Source organism: Juglans microcarpa x Juglans regia, chromosome 7S (assembly GCF_004785595.1).
Source record: "Juglans microcarpa x Juglans regia isolate MS1-56 chromosome 7S, Jm3101_v1.0, whole genome shotgun sequence".
Classification (NCBI taxonomy): domain Eukaryota; kingdom Viridiplantae; phylum Streptophyta; class Magnoliopsida; order Fagales; family Juglandaceae; genus Juglans; species Juglans microcarpa x Juglans regia.
The window spans coordinates 21,646,589-21,664,014 of NC_054607.1; the positions used below are offsets into that span (position 1 = coordinate 21,646,589).

Sequence of the window (17,426 nt, forward strand, 5' to 3'; positions counted from 1 at the left end):
AACGGACATCTATATACTTTGTTCGAGAATGATACACTTGATTCTTGGCTATATGAATTGCACTCTGACTGTCACAATAAATGGTAACCTCTTGCTGTTTAAAACCCAAATCTGTTACTAGCCCCTGTAACCAAATGACTTCTTTCACAACTTCTGTTACAACCATGTATTCAGCCTCTGTGGATGATAGTGCTATTGTAAACTGCAAAATAGATCGCTAACTAACTGGTCCTCCAGCCATAGTGAACACATATATAGTTGTCGATCGTCATTTGTCAAGATCACCTGTATAATCTAAGTCAACATATCCAATTACTAGACTATCTTCACTCTTCTCGAACTTCAAACCAAGATCTATGGTCTCTAGAATGTACCGCAAAATCCATTTAGTTGTATGCCAATGTGTCTTTTCAAAATTATGCATATATTGGCTGACTAAGCTGACGGCTTGAGAGATATCAAGTCATATACACACCATGGCATACATTAACCTTCTCACAACACTTGCATACGGGACATTTTTCATATAGTCCTGCTATTCATCACTTTTAGGAAATTGCAATGCACTGAGCTTGAAATATGGGGCCACTTACTGGCTTCGTCTTCGAGTCCATGTTGAAGCGTTGTAGTACTCTCTTCAGATACTGCTTCTGAGTAAGGTGAATTGTGTTTTTCACCCTATCTCTGTTAATCTCCATCCCCAATATTCTTCGTGCTTCTCATAACTCTTTCATTTCAAACTCATGACTCAGATGAACTTTCAATCGATCTATCTCCACCTTATTTTTACATGCAATCAACATGTCATCTACATATAAAAGTAAATATATGAAATATCCATCTGTAAGTTGTTTGAAATACACACAGTGATCATATTGGCAACGAGTGTATTTCATGTCAATCATGAAGCGGTCGAAACGCTTATACCATTGTCGAGGTGACTATTTCAAACCATAAAGAGATTTCTCTAAATTGCAAACCCATTTTTCTTTACCAATTTCTTTAAAACCTTCCGGTTGAAACATATAAATCTCCTCATCTAGATCACCATGAAAGAAAGTTGTCTTCACGTCAAGCTGAGCTAACTCAAGGTCATATTGTGCAACCAAATCTAGCAATATCCGAATGGATGAATGTTTCACAACAAGAGAGAATATTTTACTATAGTCAATTCCCTATGTCTGAGCGTAGCCCTTGGCTACCAATCTAGTTTTGAATCACACTCTACTTTTAGCAACTTGATCATCTTTCTGATTGAAAATGACTTACAACCAATTCACTTCTTTCCTTTTGGAAGCGGCACAAGCTCTCATGTCTGATTCTTATGAAGAGACTGCATCTCCTCACTCATTGCACTTTTCCATTCAGTCTGTTCACTAGACTGTATGGCTTCTTTGTATGTGGTTCAAATCTGATCTCCTTCAGCTAGAATTGCATACGCCACAAAGTCTGCATAACGTCCCGGTAAACATGTCTCTCTTCTCGGCCTATTTGTTGCAATTGATTCAGGTTGACTTGGAGATACAGTGACTTGACTATCAACCTCAAGTTGTCTATATTCTTTATTAGCAACTCCTGAATCTTTTGGAGTAGTAAATTCCACCTTCTGCGAATCACAAGGTGTTTCGCTATCATGGCTACCTTCAAGGGAGCCTTTATGCTCATGTGACTTGAGCATCTCAGACTCGTTGAATGTAACATCTCTACTGATTATTACATTCTTTGACTCTATGCACCAGAGTCTGTACCTTTTTAAACCAGTACTAAAGCCTAAGAATTTTGCTTTCTTGATTTTAGGATCAAACTTACTTTCTTTAGCATGATAGTAAGTTAGGCATCCAAAAATATATAAATAGTCATGATGAGTGTACGAAAGTACACTCTAAATACCCTATTGCTGGACTAAAATGCTATAATGTTAATAAAAATAATTGAAATTAATGTGCATTCTTGAATTGAGTTTCTATTTATTTTGGAAAACTCCTAAGCAGATTTTTATGTTTAATTTCAGAGTCTATAAAAGAGCAAGTCCAAACCCATTCAAATTCAAAGGACTTTCAAGTGGGCAAGATGTTGGAACAATCTAAGAACTTTCAAAGAGTGTAGGACTTTTCAAATAAAGATAATGATGAGATTTGAGAGTAATTCGGATTAGAGTCCAAAATGTCATAGGAGACAGAATGGACATATTTCATTATTTTAATCATAATTTTTTGTTCAGATATCGGATTGATGCAATTATTAATGTGTTAGAAAGCTATCTTAAAGGGCTACAAAGTTATCTCTAATAATAATTTCCAAATTCGAACTCCTTGAAGTATGTACATGGCTGCCAAGTTGAGTCCTAAAATTTAGGCGATTTTGTGTGCGAGAATATGAAGACATTATGATTTCTTTCCTATCATATTTAAGCACATCATTAGCATGAAATTGGTAGTCTAGAAGAAGGGGAGAAGGCTCAATTTGAAGGAGGAAGATCTAAACTTAATTTTCATGGCCACCGTTTGATTTATTTTTCTCTTGAGATTTTTGTTGTCCATTCTATTTATGAGTAACTAAATTCTCAAGTAAAGTTAGGGATGAACTTGCACATTAGATGGTATTTTTAATTTATTCTTGATTTATGTATTTGATTTTCAATTACTAAAACTCTTTTGTTTTATCATTCTCAATTCATCGTTAATGTTTTCTTCTCCAAATAATCATAGAATTTATTCTGTTTATGGATCCAGTCATGCTTTTTTTATTAAATGGATTGACTCTTAGATTATGTTTGATCAATTATTTTCTATATTGATTTAATTCTTTATTGCAATATCGCTTCCTAAGTATATTGTCGTCGTTGGATTTTCTCAATAGTAATAATAATTTACGTATTTTAAAAGTGGTGAATGATTTTTCAAAAGTTTACATTTGGTTTGATCTTAATTTATAAATCTATACCTTCCGATTGAGATTATTAGGAATTGAGTTCTCAATTGAGTTATTCAATGAATTAAGAATAATTAAAATACCATATTTGTGCAAGGGATTCCCGACACTATACTGTTTGTCAAACTTGAGTACTTTTTTCGTTAATCATTTTGTTTCACTTTAATTTGCATTTAAAATTAATTTTTATTTTCTCATTAATAATTTAATCTCTTTCTTTAGTTTCTTTGTTTTTTCTACAATTCTTTTAATTTGTCGCTCTGTGGAATTGACACCCCAAAGCTATACTACAACTACTACATTACTCTTTGGGCGTAATCAAGTCATAATTAGTATCATGAGTACATTTCCATATTCCAATGGGTGTCTTCCCGTCATTGGCAACTACGAGTAATTGGTTGATGAGGTGGCAGGCATACGTCACAGCTTCAGCCCAAAATTGTTTATTGAATCTAGCATCCAGAACATACATCGTACTTTCTCTAGCAAAATATGATTCATCCGTTATGCCACACCATTTTGTTGCAGTGTTCCTCGTCCAGTGAAGTGTTTAACAATTCTCTCTTTCTAGCATACTTCCATGAAGGGATCTAGAGTATACTCACCTCCATTATCTAATCTGAGCCACTTGATCTTCCTTTCAGATTGAGTCTAGATTATTTTCTTCCAATCAAGGAAGATCTTCAACATCTTTATGTTTCATCGTGTACACTCATACACGACGAGAATAACCATCAACAAATGTTACAAACAGTGTTTACCTCTCAAAGATACATTTTTGGTAGGTCCCCAAACATCAGAGTACATATAGTCAAGTATCCATTGTGTACTATAGACTACGATTCCAAACTTGATTTCCGTCTGCTTTCCTAATAAATAGTTTTCATAGAAAGACAATTTGTCAGTCTTGACACATTTGAGTAAACCTTGCTTTAAAAGTGCTTACAAAGCTTTTTCTCCAATGTGTCCCATACGCATATGCCAAAGCCTGGTGGTGTCAAGATCATTCTCATCTAGCTTCTTACAAACTGTGGAAGCTCTTCCACTAACAGTACTTCCTTGCAAGAATTACAAATTTTCTCACCTTAAGCCCTTCATAGTCACTTGAATTCTCATTACCACCTTAAGAATTCCATTTTCTATGGTGATTCTGAATCCCTTTGAATCCAGAATCTCAAGTAAGATAAGATTCTTCTGCAAGTTCGAAACATACCGAACTTCTGTCAATGTCCTAACAATTCTATCATGCAGCTTCAGTCAGATGCTACATATTCCCTGAGTCTTACAAGCATTATTGTTGCCCATAAGTATTGCTCCATCAATCTTTGTAAAATCAGTAAACCAGTCCCGATTGGGACACATGTGATAGGTACATTCGGAATCTATAATCCATTCATCAGAATGACAAATGAATGATAAACCTGTCAAAGTAAGATCTGCATCTTCATCTCTGTTGGCGACATTGGCTATTGAGGGTTGGTTCTTTTGTTGCCCCTTTAGCTTGGGACAATCCTTTTTCCAATATCCTTTATTGCTACAAAAGGCACATTCATCTTTAGCGAGTCTTCTGCCGACTGATGAACCACGTGATATGGCCCATGTTTTCGATTAAGAATCCTTCTTCTTTCCTAGATACCTTGACTACGGTCTCCCTCTTGCTGTAAAGATTTCATTTGATGTATTTAGCTGTATTTCCTTATCTTTGCGATACTCATTATAAATTAAAACACTAGATACATCGCTAAAACTAATATTTTCATTCCCATACAAAAGTGTGGTAATCAAATCTCATACGTATCTGGCAAGAAATTTAACAAAAGTAAAGCCTTATCTTCATTTTGGATTTCTACGTCCAAGTTTTGCAGGTCAACAAGTATCTTATTGTAACTATTGAGATGTTCAGACATAGAAATACCTTCTCGAAATTGGAATTTGAAGATCTTCTTTTTCAAGTACAAGTGACTTTCAATACTCTTTGTCAAGTAATTTTCTTCCAATTTTTGCCAAAGTTCACTTACTTTTGTCTCTCTCATGATAAAATACTTCTGATCTTTGGTAAGGTACAAATGGATTGTACCACAAGCTTGTCGATTAAGCTTGTCTCAATCTCTATTTGTCGTGTCCTCCAATTTCTCTTCCAATGCAATATCCAACTCTTGTTGGATCAAAACATCCATGACTTCACATTGCCACATTCCAAAGTTATTAGTTCTATCGAACTTCTCAATTTCGAATTTGGCATTTGATACCATGGACCTACGTCCCGAGCTACTAACATTTCCAGAGCTCTTATCACTTGCAATTTCTCCTTCTGATTCCATATGGAACATTGCTACTTCTGGAAAATGAATTTTAAAATTTTAACCATATGGATGAGTCTGGAATGATCCAAATAGTTGGAAAATACTATTGAATTGTAAAATCAGACTCCGGATGGCTCAGATCAAGCCCAAAACGAATCCGAAACTTTGAACAGTCCAGATCGAAGAACAACAACAAGCAGGGTGCGTGGGCGCGCGTCTTCTGCACTGGTCTTCAACCTCTGGATGATTGTTGGCGCATGAATCGCACCTTCCGACCTTCTCGGAGTGCATGTGGACTCCTCCGACGTCCGCTTTCGATTCCGTTTGCGGCAACATGTTCGTCTTTTCGAGACGAACCTCCTGGTGTGGTCAAAAATTGATTTTGATCAACTTGAATTTTCTAGATAATGCAAAACCGAAGCTCTGATATCAATTGTTATGCTAGAACCACCCAAAAACACACTCAAACACACACCCACTTATATAGAGATCATATATAAGTGGTTCGACAATTTGCCTATGTTCATTGGAGCGAAATCAATAGATTTGAATAAGTTTGTACAAAATTTACAAACTTCAACAAAACAACCTCCATCTCTACAAATGGAATCTTCTATGTATTTTTCACACTCTTAATTCGTTACAATTGATCTCCTTTTAAAGGAGAAGCCTAAAGAGACAAACAACCACCATTATTGACAATTGAGGGGCTGCAGCAGCCAAGCCCGACATTGGAGAGGCTACAGCAGCTTTCTAAGACATTTGAGGGGTTGTTGTAAATTCATATTCACACTTGGATTGCTTTTCAACAAGAAGATATTTGGAGCTCGTTTTCGTCAAAGAAAAAAAAACTCACTGGTTTACTCGTGGTTCATGAGCTCCAGAGTCTCCTTGTGACCGAAGCCTTTCTTATTATAATTCTTGTTTCTCTTCAAGTTCTTCCTGAACACCTTTGCATCAAAGTTGGAGTCCACAGCCACTAAAGAGAGGCTCCTTGGACTTAAGAGCTATCAGTCTGCTGAGGCTCTCCAGTGAGAAGAGATCCGTACAAGTGAGGATACGGCAGAGCTAAAGAGAGATCGCAATGGAGAGAGAGAGAGAGAATGGACAAAGGGGAAGTGAAAGAAAGGAAAGGGGACTGGGGTGCTGGGAGCAAAAAAGTAGAAAAGTTAACCGTCACTTCAATTTGTAAATTCGTCTCTAGTGTTTTCCTTCATCATAATTCAATGAGATTTTTATTTGTAACCATCAGCTTTTTTTTTTTTTTTTTTTTTTTTTTTTTACAATTTTAACACAATTTTGTTTTTGTTATAAATATAAGGAACTTGTAGATGACTATTTCCCTATGGCCTATTTTCAATCCATTCGTGTATAATTCTTGATATTCGTAATTTTCTAAATGCATAAATGTATCTTATTAATTTATGTATTACTTTTTCACATTTACTATCATCTTATACCTATAAAATAGTGTCATAAGGATCATTTGTACAACAGAAGAAATTCGAAATGAATGATATTGAGCTCATGAAGAGCTAATCTTATATTATAATCTTTCAATTCTTTTACTATTTTTCTTAATTTCATAATATGTTATTAGCACGAGACTTTAGAAAATTGTTATGTTATTTTGATATTTGGCAAGATACTTGCGTAATATTTTTCAACTGTTATAAGTTTCTATTCTATAAATATTGACATCTACTTATGAATCATTTTATAAAATCTTGATATAATCTATGTGATGTTATATAGAGTATAATATTATTGTATCAATACAATGAATATTCTTGTTAATTTAATTTTTAAATACTTATTTCGCATTCAATACTTAATATATTTGTTATAAATCATGTCAAGCTTTACAAAATTCGAATTTGTTACCCTTGATGTTTCTAATAACAATTATTTATAAGGAATCATTGAAGTTGAGATTCATTTTTATGCAATGAATCATGGAAATACTATTAAAAAAGTAAATAAGCATCCCTACATAATTGGTCCAAAGTAATAATATTTATTCATTATCATTTTACATGAATAATTGAAATTGAATACTTCATAATAAAATATCCATTAATTATATGTAATAGTTTAAGGGAAAGATACGAGTACCAGAAGAGCATAATCCTCCCGAAAACTCGTAATGATTGGATATACCTGAAGTTGTAAGATTATTAATACAACTCTACACTTTTAAAAACTAAATTCACAATTGAAGTTGTATAAAAAAAAAATTCACTAACGAGAATATATTTGAAATGAAATATATAATATATGCATGTCTCGAATGTGCTCTTACAGTAACAATATCGAGTGCGAAAGTTCAATATTTTGAACTAATATATTTTTTACTAGTGGTTGAACAAAATAAAAAGTTGTTAATGAAAAATCGTTAGTCTCGTCCAACCAGTTCTACTTTATTCTAATAAGTGAATAGAATCTTATTTCATTAAAATAAAGAAAATTATGGTCGTGGACATGGATGTAGTAGAAAAAGCAATACAAATCAAATGGAACATTAATAAAGTTTTTCAAAGAGAAATGTTACATTCCACCAAAACAAAATAAGCATGTAAAAACATATGAAAATAAATGTCGTCTGTGTGATATGAAAGAGCATGAGTCACATACCTATCAAACGTCTAAGCATTTGGTAGATCCTAATGGAGACAATGATCTTTTTATTAGTGATGCATATGGCCATAATAATTAATTTTCTTTCTTTATTATGTAATCACATTATGTTTAAGTTATTATATTTAATACATCTTGTTAAACTTTCTTTTACATTAATAAGTTTTTATACATGTTTTCGTTTATAAGGAGATATGAGTTATATGGATGCATTGACTAATTCTAAGATGATTGGTGAAGATATGTGTCTGACAGACAGTTATATAACACACAATTCTTAAGGAAAAGAAGTATTTTTAATATTTTACATTAAATAGAGTCTACGTCAATACAATATCTGGTTTACCGAATCTAATTGAATGTTTTGGAAGAAATAATATCATGTTATCAAAAGGAACAAAATTTTCTATTGACAATGTTTTGTATTCTCCTCTGGATTATATTATACAACAATGAAAATAATTGAATTACATGTTGTAGTACACCAGAACTACTCTAACCCAAATGCCTTTATGCTTTTCGCATATTCGTTTTGGTCATCTAGGATTAATCATGATGCGTCGAGTAATTAAGAATCCATATAGACATCCCTTAAAGAACTAGAAGACTCTTTTACCAAGTGATTATCCATTTGTAGCATCTTCCAAAGGAAAGCTAATTATCAAACCATCATCTTCTAAGGTAATTATTGAATCTCCATCATTTCTACAAATAATTCATAGATATATATGTGTGTGTGTGAACCTATATATCCACCATGTGGGACATTTAAATGTTTTATGATTTTAATAGATGCATCAACTAAATGGTCACATGTTTGTCTATTATCTACTTAAAATGTTGCATTTACTAGACTTCTTGCATTATTTGATTACAAGCTCAATTTCATGATTACCCAAACCAATCTATTAGATTGGCTAATGCAGGAGGATTTACATTAAAAAAATTTGATAATTATTAATGTTGAATATCCTATTACCCTTACACATACTCAAAATGAATCATTCATTGAATATCTACAATAAATTGATTCACCATTACTTTTCAAAACAAAATTTTCTTTGCATGGGAACACGGAATTTTGTATATTGTATCATTGGTTCGAATAAGACCAATTACGCAGAATAAATATTCCCTATTGAAACTTTCATTTGGCTAACCACAAAATAATTTTCATCTTCATACTTTTGGTTTGCTATGTATTCTCCGATTGCACCTCTCCAACGAACTAAAATGAGTACTTTTGATTCTCCTGCCATCATTATATGCCTCGAGCTTTAAACTAAGAATATTGTTAAGGCATGTTTTGAATATTGTCATTTTGATGAAATAGTATTCACACCATTAAAGGAGAAAAGTTTCCAGAAATACAAAAATAAATAACATAAAATACTTTGACGCAATCTTATCTTGATCCTCATACAAATCAAAGTGAACTAGAAGTTTAGATCATCATTCATTTGCAAGCTATAATATATCAATTACCGGATGCTTTTACTAACAATAAGGAAATAATAAAGTCTCATATTCCAACTACTAATATTCGAGTAAAGATCGATATCCTTATAGAACAATTGAATAATATAACAGCTAATGAGTTTAAAACACGCTTGAAGCTTGGAAGGCCTAGTAGTGCAAAGGATAAGACTCATTTTAATGGAAAAGTACAAATAAAAGAAATTAGTACTCCTAAAGAGACCATACCCACAAAACAGGCACCAAGAGCAATAAATTCATTTAGACTACTTGTACAAATTTCTTCTAGAATAGAATCCTCTTATGCAAAATCTCATAAAGAGTTATCCCCTGAAGAAGAAAATATACTAAAAAATAATAAGATCTCGATACATTTTGTAAGTACGAGAGAATTATTCATCAAAAATAAAATTATTATCAACAACATATTTTTATTTAAATTTGTTCTAGATATAACCATAAGTGATGATGAAAAAGAAAACAAAAACCATCGAAGAATATTGACGTAGAAATAATTGGTTAAACTGGAAATAATCAATTCAAGCAGAATTGATGTCACTAGAAAAACATGAAATAGGGGTAAAAAAAGCCGGTGAACCGGTAGACCTGACCGGACTGAACCGATAGATTGGGTACGGTACCGGTTTTGTTTTTCTCAAAACGGGTCAAAATGGGTTTGGTTCCAGTTTCATTTTTCAAACACTGGACCAATATGGTTCATATATATATTTAATTTTTTTATATTGTATAAAATATTTTTATATGATTCTTTATATTATATATAATTTTTATATATCGGTTCTTCAAATCTCAGAACCAATATATACCGATTCAATTTTAAAACGTCTGAAATCAGATCGAACCGGACCAGTTACACCTCTAGTGTAAAATATTTAAACCTTATTCCAAATACTTGAAGATGTGATGTCTGTTGGATATAAGTGGGCATTTTTACGTAAACATAAGAAGAAAAACGACTTATTGCATTAGGTTTCTCGTAGCAACCTCATATTGATTATAAAGAATTATTTATATGAGTTAAAGCAATTCGGCTACTTGTGGTATAATCGTCTCAGTGAATATCTAATAAAAAAAGTTATTTATAATTATCCAATCTACCCATGTATTTTCATTAAAACAATCATATTCTGAATTTGCTATTATTGTAATATTTATAGATAATTTAAATCTTATTGAGACTCCAAAAAAACTCATGAAACCACAACTTATTTAAAAAATGAGTTTGAAATGTAAAGCCTTGGAAAAATAAAACTTTGTTTTGATCAACAAATTGACCACTTTTTAAATGGAATTCTTGTCCATGGATCAACTTTTACATAAAAGGTTTTGAAGCAATTTTACATGTACAAAGTTCATCATTTAAGTAGTTCTCTGGTTGTCTGGTCACTTAAAGTGAAAAGGACCCATTTTGCTCTCAAGAATATGGTAAAAAAATTTTAGTCCTAAAATACCGTATATTAGTTCAATTAGTATTTTGATGTATCTTACAAATTGCACAGATTGGATATTGCATTTTCAGTCAACTTAGAAGGAAAATACAGTTTTACACCAACTCAAAGGTATTTGAGTGGTGTCAAACATATTCTACGCTACCTTCGTGGAATAGTTAACATGTGATTATTTTATTCAAAATGATCGAGTCCTCAGTTAATTGGTTATGTTGACTCAGATTACCTTTATGATCTGTATAAAGAAATATCACAAACAAAATACTTATTTATTTATGGCAGTATTAGTATTTCATGGAGTTTTATCAATTAAACATTAGTTGCTACTCATCTAACAACTAAGAGATTATTACAATTCATGAAGCAAGCCAGTAATGCATTTGGTTAAGATCAGTAACCAACGCATTTGAGAAAAATGTGCTTTATCCACAATCAGAATTAGCCCAATAACATTAGATAAAGATAATATTGCTTGTACCACACAATTCAAGGGAGACTATATGAAATGTGATAAAACCAATAATATTTCGCTAAAGTTCTTTTATGAACGAGTTTTAGAAGAACGATGATATTGATGTGAAGCAAATATGATCATGTGATAATTTGGCATACCTATTCACTAAAGCATTACCCAATTACACAACATTGGAATGAACCAACTCAATGATCTTTCATATAAACTATTAAAACTCTACATACTTTTGAAGGAGAGAAAATAATCATACAGACTCTTTTTCATTCGCTAAGGTTTTTTTCCACTGAGTTATCTTTTGCAATATTTTAACGAGACAACTCTAAAGCATTTTTAGGTACACAAGAATGTTGTGCTCCTTTTCTTTCAACACTAGTTTTTTTTCATTAAGTTTTTACTTGGCAAGATTTTAACGAGACATGTTCTTTGAATTCAGTCATCCAATAGGTAGTATTATAAATACATACATGAATTTAGTGGATGGCCGTTTGGATCCCATCTCTTAGAATTCTAACTTATTGATGTATCTACTCTTGAAATTCTTAAATTCATGAATTTATCTTACTAATTCATCTATAACCTTTTCATATTTATTAACCTCATATGCTTATAAAATTGTGTATTTAGAATCATTTGTACAATATAAGAAATTCAAAGTGAACGATATCGAGCTCTTGAATATCAACTAGTTTTATGTAACAATCTTTCAATTATCTTGTTATTTCCCTTAATTTCACAACAATTTTAAATGAATATTATTTTTGTAAACTAATTTATTAAATAAACTAATATTAAAAATACTCTCAATTTAAAATATAATTTTATAATTGTATGCATATTATTACTTTTTATATAAGTATTTTTAATGGAACATTCATTTTTTACATCCCCTCTTTCTAGCCTTTTTTCAAACATCCTTTTGTTAGACACTGATTGGCTTACCAACTTTTGCTTTGGGATCTTGAATCTAAGATTTTCGCTCATCATCTGTCAATCTCCCACCACATTCAATCCTAAAAGCATTATTATACCTTACTCCATTTACTCCATCATATAGATTCAAATTTTGAACGAATTTTATGTGCTTGATGTTAATTATTGGTCATCCCCTTTTTTGAGAAGTTGCAAGCTCTTCTTACATATGACGTGAGATTGGAGTCAAATAGCAACTTATTCCTTAACTTGGCCACCTCATCATTAAAATATTTCAAAAAAATTCATAGGATGATCCTTTCTTGGCATCAATCAAAGAAACATTTGATCAGCTTGTTTAGATTATGGAAAATGATGCACTGATGTCCCTAGGCAAAACAAATAAGAAAATCACTATAAAAAGTAAATTTTGATGCAGTCACACAAAGGGATTATAGGGAATGATGCACTAAGATAATTAATTACTACTTTGGTGTGTCCAAAAGAGTTTTCTATGCCCTCATCCTTTAGATCTTCCAATAGGGAAATAAGATTAATAGCCACTTCTTCCAACAATAAAGTCACGACAAAGGGCTATTCATCATAAAATTAGGAACAAACCACGTCAAGGTACTGTCAGCTGGAGCAACACATCTACGACAAAACATGAACCACACGTGCCAAGTGAATCCTTAGTTTAATGGTAGGGAAAGATGATCAAGGAAGAAGGAGACCAACAAGGGGCACATGGCTGGTCTTGGTTGACAAAGGCAATAGATTTAGTTGTTGAGCTTTGGTCTGATCAAAAACAAGAAAATGAAAGACAAAAATGGAAAATGCAAAAGAAAATATGTTTGGAAACAAGCTGACAATTAGTTAAAAGAGGCTAATAGTACTCTAGAATTTGATCAAAAGAATACTAGAACTTGTAAAATTCTGGAAAACAAAAATGGACAAAAATTAAGCAGAGATTTGATAATATGGTGACACTCCCATGAGGATATTTGTCCTACAAGTTGGTGATGGACAAAAGGAAATTAAGTACCTTCATTGTGCACAAATGGACCCTATTTATGGACCATGAGGCACTAGTTGGCAAGGAGCATAACTATTGGTAAGACAATGATTGGCAAATGGCACAACCATTAACAAGTGACACAACCTTTTGATTAAATCAAAGGGTTATGTCATTTGACACTTCCTCAACCATCACTCACAATGGGAACCATCACCATGGAGAAGGATTCCAAGGAGTACACCGTTTGGTGATTACACCCCTTAAAATTACATCCCTCACTTGATCATACAAAATGGGGATGATCCAATTCAGTATTTCACTTTGGCACCAATATAAGCTTTCAAATATTAAACTCTCATCTGCAAATTCCTGTAGATCGATGCCAAAGTATGACAAGCCTTTACCTGCGCATGCTTTTGTCATTACCTTTTATCTGACTACACCCTCCACCATATGTGCTCCCACCGACCACATATAAAGGGTAATTTCATTTCACTAAAAAATTTTAGTGAACGACATCAATTCTCCATAACTGGATCCATAATCAATATTCCTGTTACAATTGATGACTTCAGCCAAATACATAACACACGTATCAACCTGCACTGAATTTTCGATGAGTACTTCTTCTAGAGGTTATTCTTGCGGCTTTCCCTAATCACCTTATCAGCAACTTTACAAATGATTAACCAATTATTTGGTTAATCAACCTGTACTAAAATTTTATCAAGTACTCACCCTAAGGTCATTTCTGAAGTTTTTCTTAATCACCTTATTAGCAGTTTTACAAATTATCAAAGTTTTCATTTGGGTATTATTATAATTCCATTTTTCTAGGCGTCTCTAGAATTTCCTGAGTTATGCATGTCAACCATGAGGTTACTTTACCTAAGTATCTCTCAACTTCATTCTAGTCACATGTTCTCTAAATTTCTCTAAAGACAATCCCTTAGTCATCAAATCTGCTACCATCTCAGTCAAAGAAATAAAATTAACTTTGACATCACCTATCTCCACTATATCTAACATATAGTGATAATGCACATCAATGTATTTTCCCTTGGAACTTCGTGTTCAATTTTTATCAATGAGATAACAAACTGATTATCGCAAAACATATTGATTGGTTCTGTGGATGTACCCAAATTTAAATTTTCAATAAAGTGTTTCATCCACACCTCATTACTCACTGCAATATTACAAGCAATGTAATCTGCTTCCATAGTAAACTTAGCAACACACCATTGTTTCTTAATCAACCAAGAAACTGTTATTCCACCAAATAGAAATATATATCGACTTGTAGATTTTTTTATCATCTACATCACTTCCAAATTAAGCATCACTATAACCGATTAATTCTAGATCCCTGATTCCAAAACATAATTTCAGTGTATCATGTTCCTTGTAAATACTTTAATATACGTTTTACTACTTGTCAATGTTCCTTATCAGGATTGGATTGATATATGCTTACCAATCCTAATGGATGAATAATGTCCAGTCTCGTACTTGTCATTGCATACATGAGGTTTCCCACAGCTTGTGTAACACCCCAATCCCGAGAGAGATCGGAGAGTTACTATCTAGCGTCTAAGATCATCTTTCACAATATAAAAGGATATTCTGAAAGACTCCATAAACATAACCTCCTCTAATTTCAAAAGAACTCCATAAATATAGATATATCTATTACCACCAAAAACACATAAAACTCCTTCTGCACGGTCATCAAAATAATAATCTAACAAATAGATCAACTCCTTAAGACTTTAATAAAAGTGTCAATATCCCATTAACTAAATTGACAGAACAAATTAATTTTCTAAATAGTAGTCTCCAGAAATTCAGCACAACTTGCCCCCTCCACATAACAATCTTATTGGTTCCCCGCTTTCATTCTTGATCCTCAGCTGAAATATTCAAATCATCTGAAAACTATTATAGAGATAAGGGGGTGAGTTATCAACAACTCACTAATCAGAGAACATAAACTAATATGTAAATATGAGCATTTATCAAAATTCGGAATGGTGACCAAAATATTTTCTTTCACAATGCAGAATTAGAATACTTGTTTTTAAAATGTAAAATCGAAACATCTTACAAAAAATATAAGAGCGAAACTCTCAGAAAACATTCTTATTCAAAATTCTCTTTGGTAGAGCATAACTGAACATCTTCATCTTATCTTATCATATCAAAATAGAGATCATGTTTAACCATCGTAGTAGAGATGTGCATTCTGAGGAAAACTAAGCAAAACATAAATCACAATAAATATCAAAGCGATTGCACTCAGAACAGAAAACCACTATTATATCTCGTGGTGGGCAGAGGTCACTATTATATTCCGTGACAGGGTCAGAGGTCACTATTATGACCCGTGATAGGGCCACATATCAAAACAAAATAGAATCATAATCACATCAGAATTAGAGTCAAAATGTCAAGCCAAAGGTTTTTCAGATGCTGAATCATTCCAAAATAGAGTACTGAACAAATTCAGATTATTTTACATTTTTCAAAATAGATTCAGAATATCTTCATGTCACACGCAAATGCTACCACACACCGCCTATGCAGGGGCGAGATGACTATTGTATTGCCTTGACCTCCTATATAATGATTGGTCTAGGAAACCAATACAATCTAAAATACAACTGTAATGATTTTATATTTTTTTTAAATGTATAAATTCCAAATTATAATTTAAATTATATTATAATTTGAGTCTAAAATAAATTTTAGACCAAAAAAATTTTTTAGACATTGGGTTGAGAGGGGGCGAGTCGGAGTGCAGTTTCAACCCCACCCCCCAGGTAGCGGGGCGGGGTATGAAACCCTCCCACCTGCATGGTGCGAGAAGGGGGTGCCCCTCCCTGCAACATGTGGATAGCATCCCTAGTTCAAAAGATCCACAGACATCAGGATGTACAATCTCAAGTAAATCTGTGGATTTTCAACTTTTTGAAAAAAAAAATTACTACTCATTTTTTCTTTGATACATAATTCAAATATATCAAAATTATCTGAGTTTATTTGTGATATTGATTAACTTTTATACATTCTGATCGTCTTATTTTTATTTATATGGCCTAATCTTAAATCTCATATATTTGCACAATTAGTAGACACATTCAAATAATCAGAAATAGATACTTTATTAATATCAACATTTTATACATACATATCATGATTTTTCATATCTTTCACTGATACATCGCCATTACTTATTACAATGATTACAGACTTAAACTCAATTGTATAGCCTTTTTGATCTAGTACAGGCACCAATACTAAATTTTTACAAATATTAAGTACATATAATACATCACTAAGTAAAATAATAGAATCATTCACTTTAAACTTACATGTACCTTACCCCAAGACATTGCAGTATGTGTTATTGCTCATATACACCCTATGTTTTCCTGTTTGTTAATCTTCAAATTTAACAAGCAGATCTTTGTTGCTACATATATGTTTTGTTGCTACAAAGTCAACACACCATGAATCTGATACTAGTTCCACAAGCATTACTCTATCATCACAATTTTCTTACTTTCTTTTGCTTTTCCCTCATTAAAACATTGTGATTTGTAATATTCATTCTTTCCACATTTAAAATAGTTTTTAGTAAATGGTTTACTTTGCTTCTTTTTCAACCATTTCTTTTTCTTTAACTGTTTTGACTTCATCTTGTTTTGTGTAGAACGTTTGTCTTTAGTCATCAACAAATTGGTTGTTTCTCTATCTCTATTCCTCATTTTCATTATCTCTCTTTCAAGCACTAAAAGTATTGAGAACAATGTCATTGTTATTTCATTTCCATTATGTATTTAATAAGTAACAATGTGATCCCAAGATGAATGAAAACTATTCAGTGTGGTTGTAACTTCCATTTTATCAGTGAGAGGATGGCCAACTAAAAGTACTGGGAGCAATGTCATTTTTATTTCATTTCCATTATGTGTTAAAGAAGTAACAATGTAATCTCAAGATGAAAGAAAATTATTTAGTATGGTTGTAACTTGCATTTTATTAGCGAGAGGATGACCAATATCATATAATTCTTTTGCAAACAACTTCATTTGAAGTACATGATCGTCAATGTCATTATTCTCTTTCATGTAAGTTAGGTTATACTTATCCAATAATAACTATATATAAGTATCCGACTTTAAACCTTATTTTGTCTCAACTGC

At 32.3% G+C, this 17,426-nt stretch overlaps 1 long non-coding RNA gene across 1 annotated transcript in view; it reads left to right on the plus strand.

Moving 5' to 3' along the window:
* The window catches only part of LOC121241142, a 20,789-nt gene extending 7,544 nt beyond the window's left edge, over window positions 1–13,245 (plus strand). The window contains exons 2-3 of the long non-coding RNA XR_005935666.1: window positions 5,779–5,788; window positions 13,234–13,245. This is a non-coding gene — a long non-coding RNA (uncharacterized LOC121241142). The remainder of the gene's footprint in view (window positions 1–5,778; window positions 5,789–13,233) is intronic.
* The last annotated feature ends 4,181 nt before the right edge of the window (window positions 13,246–17,426 follow it).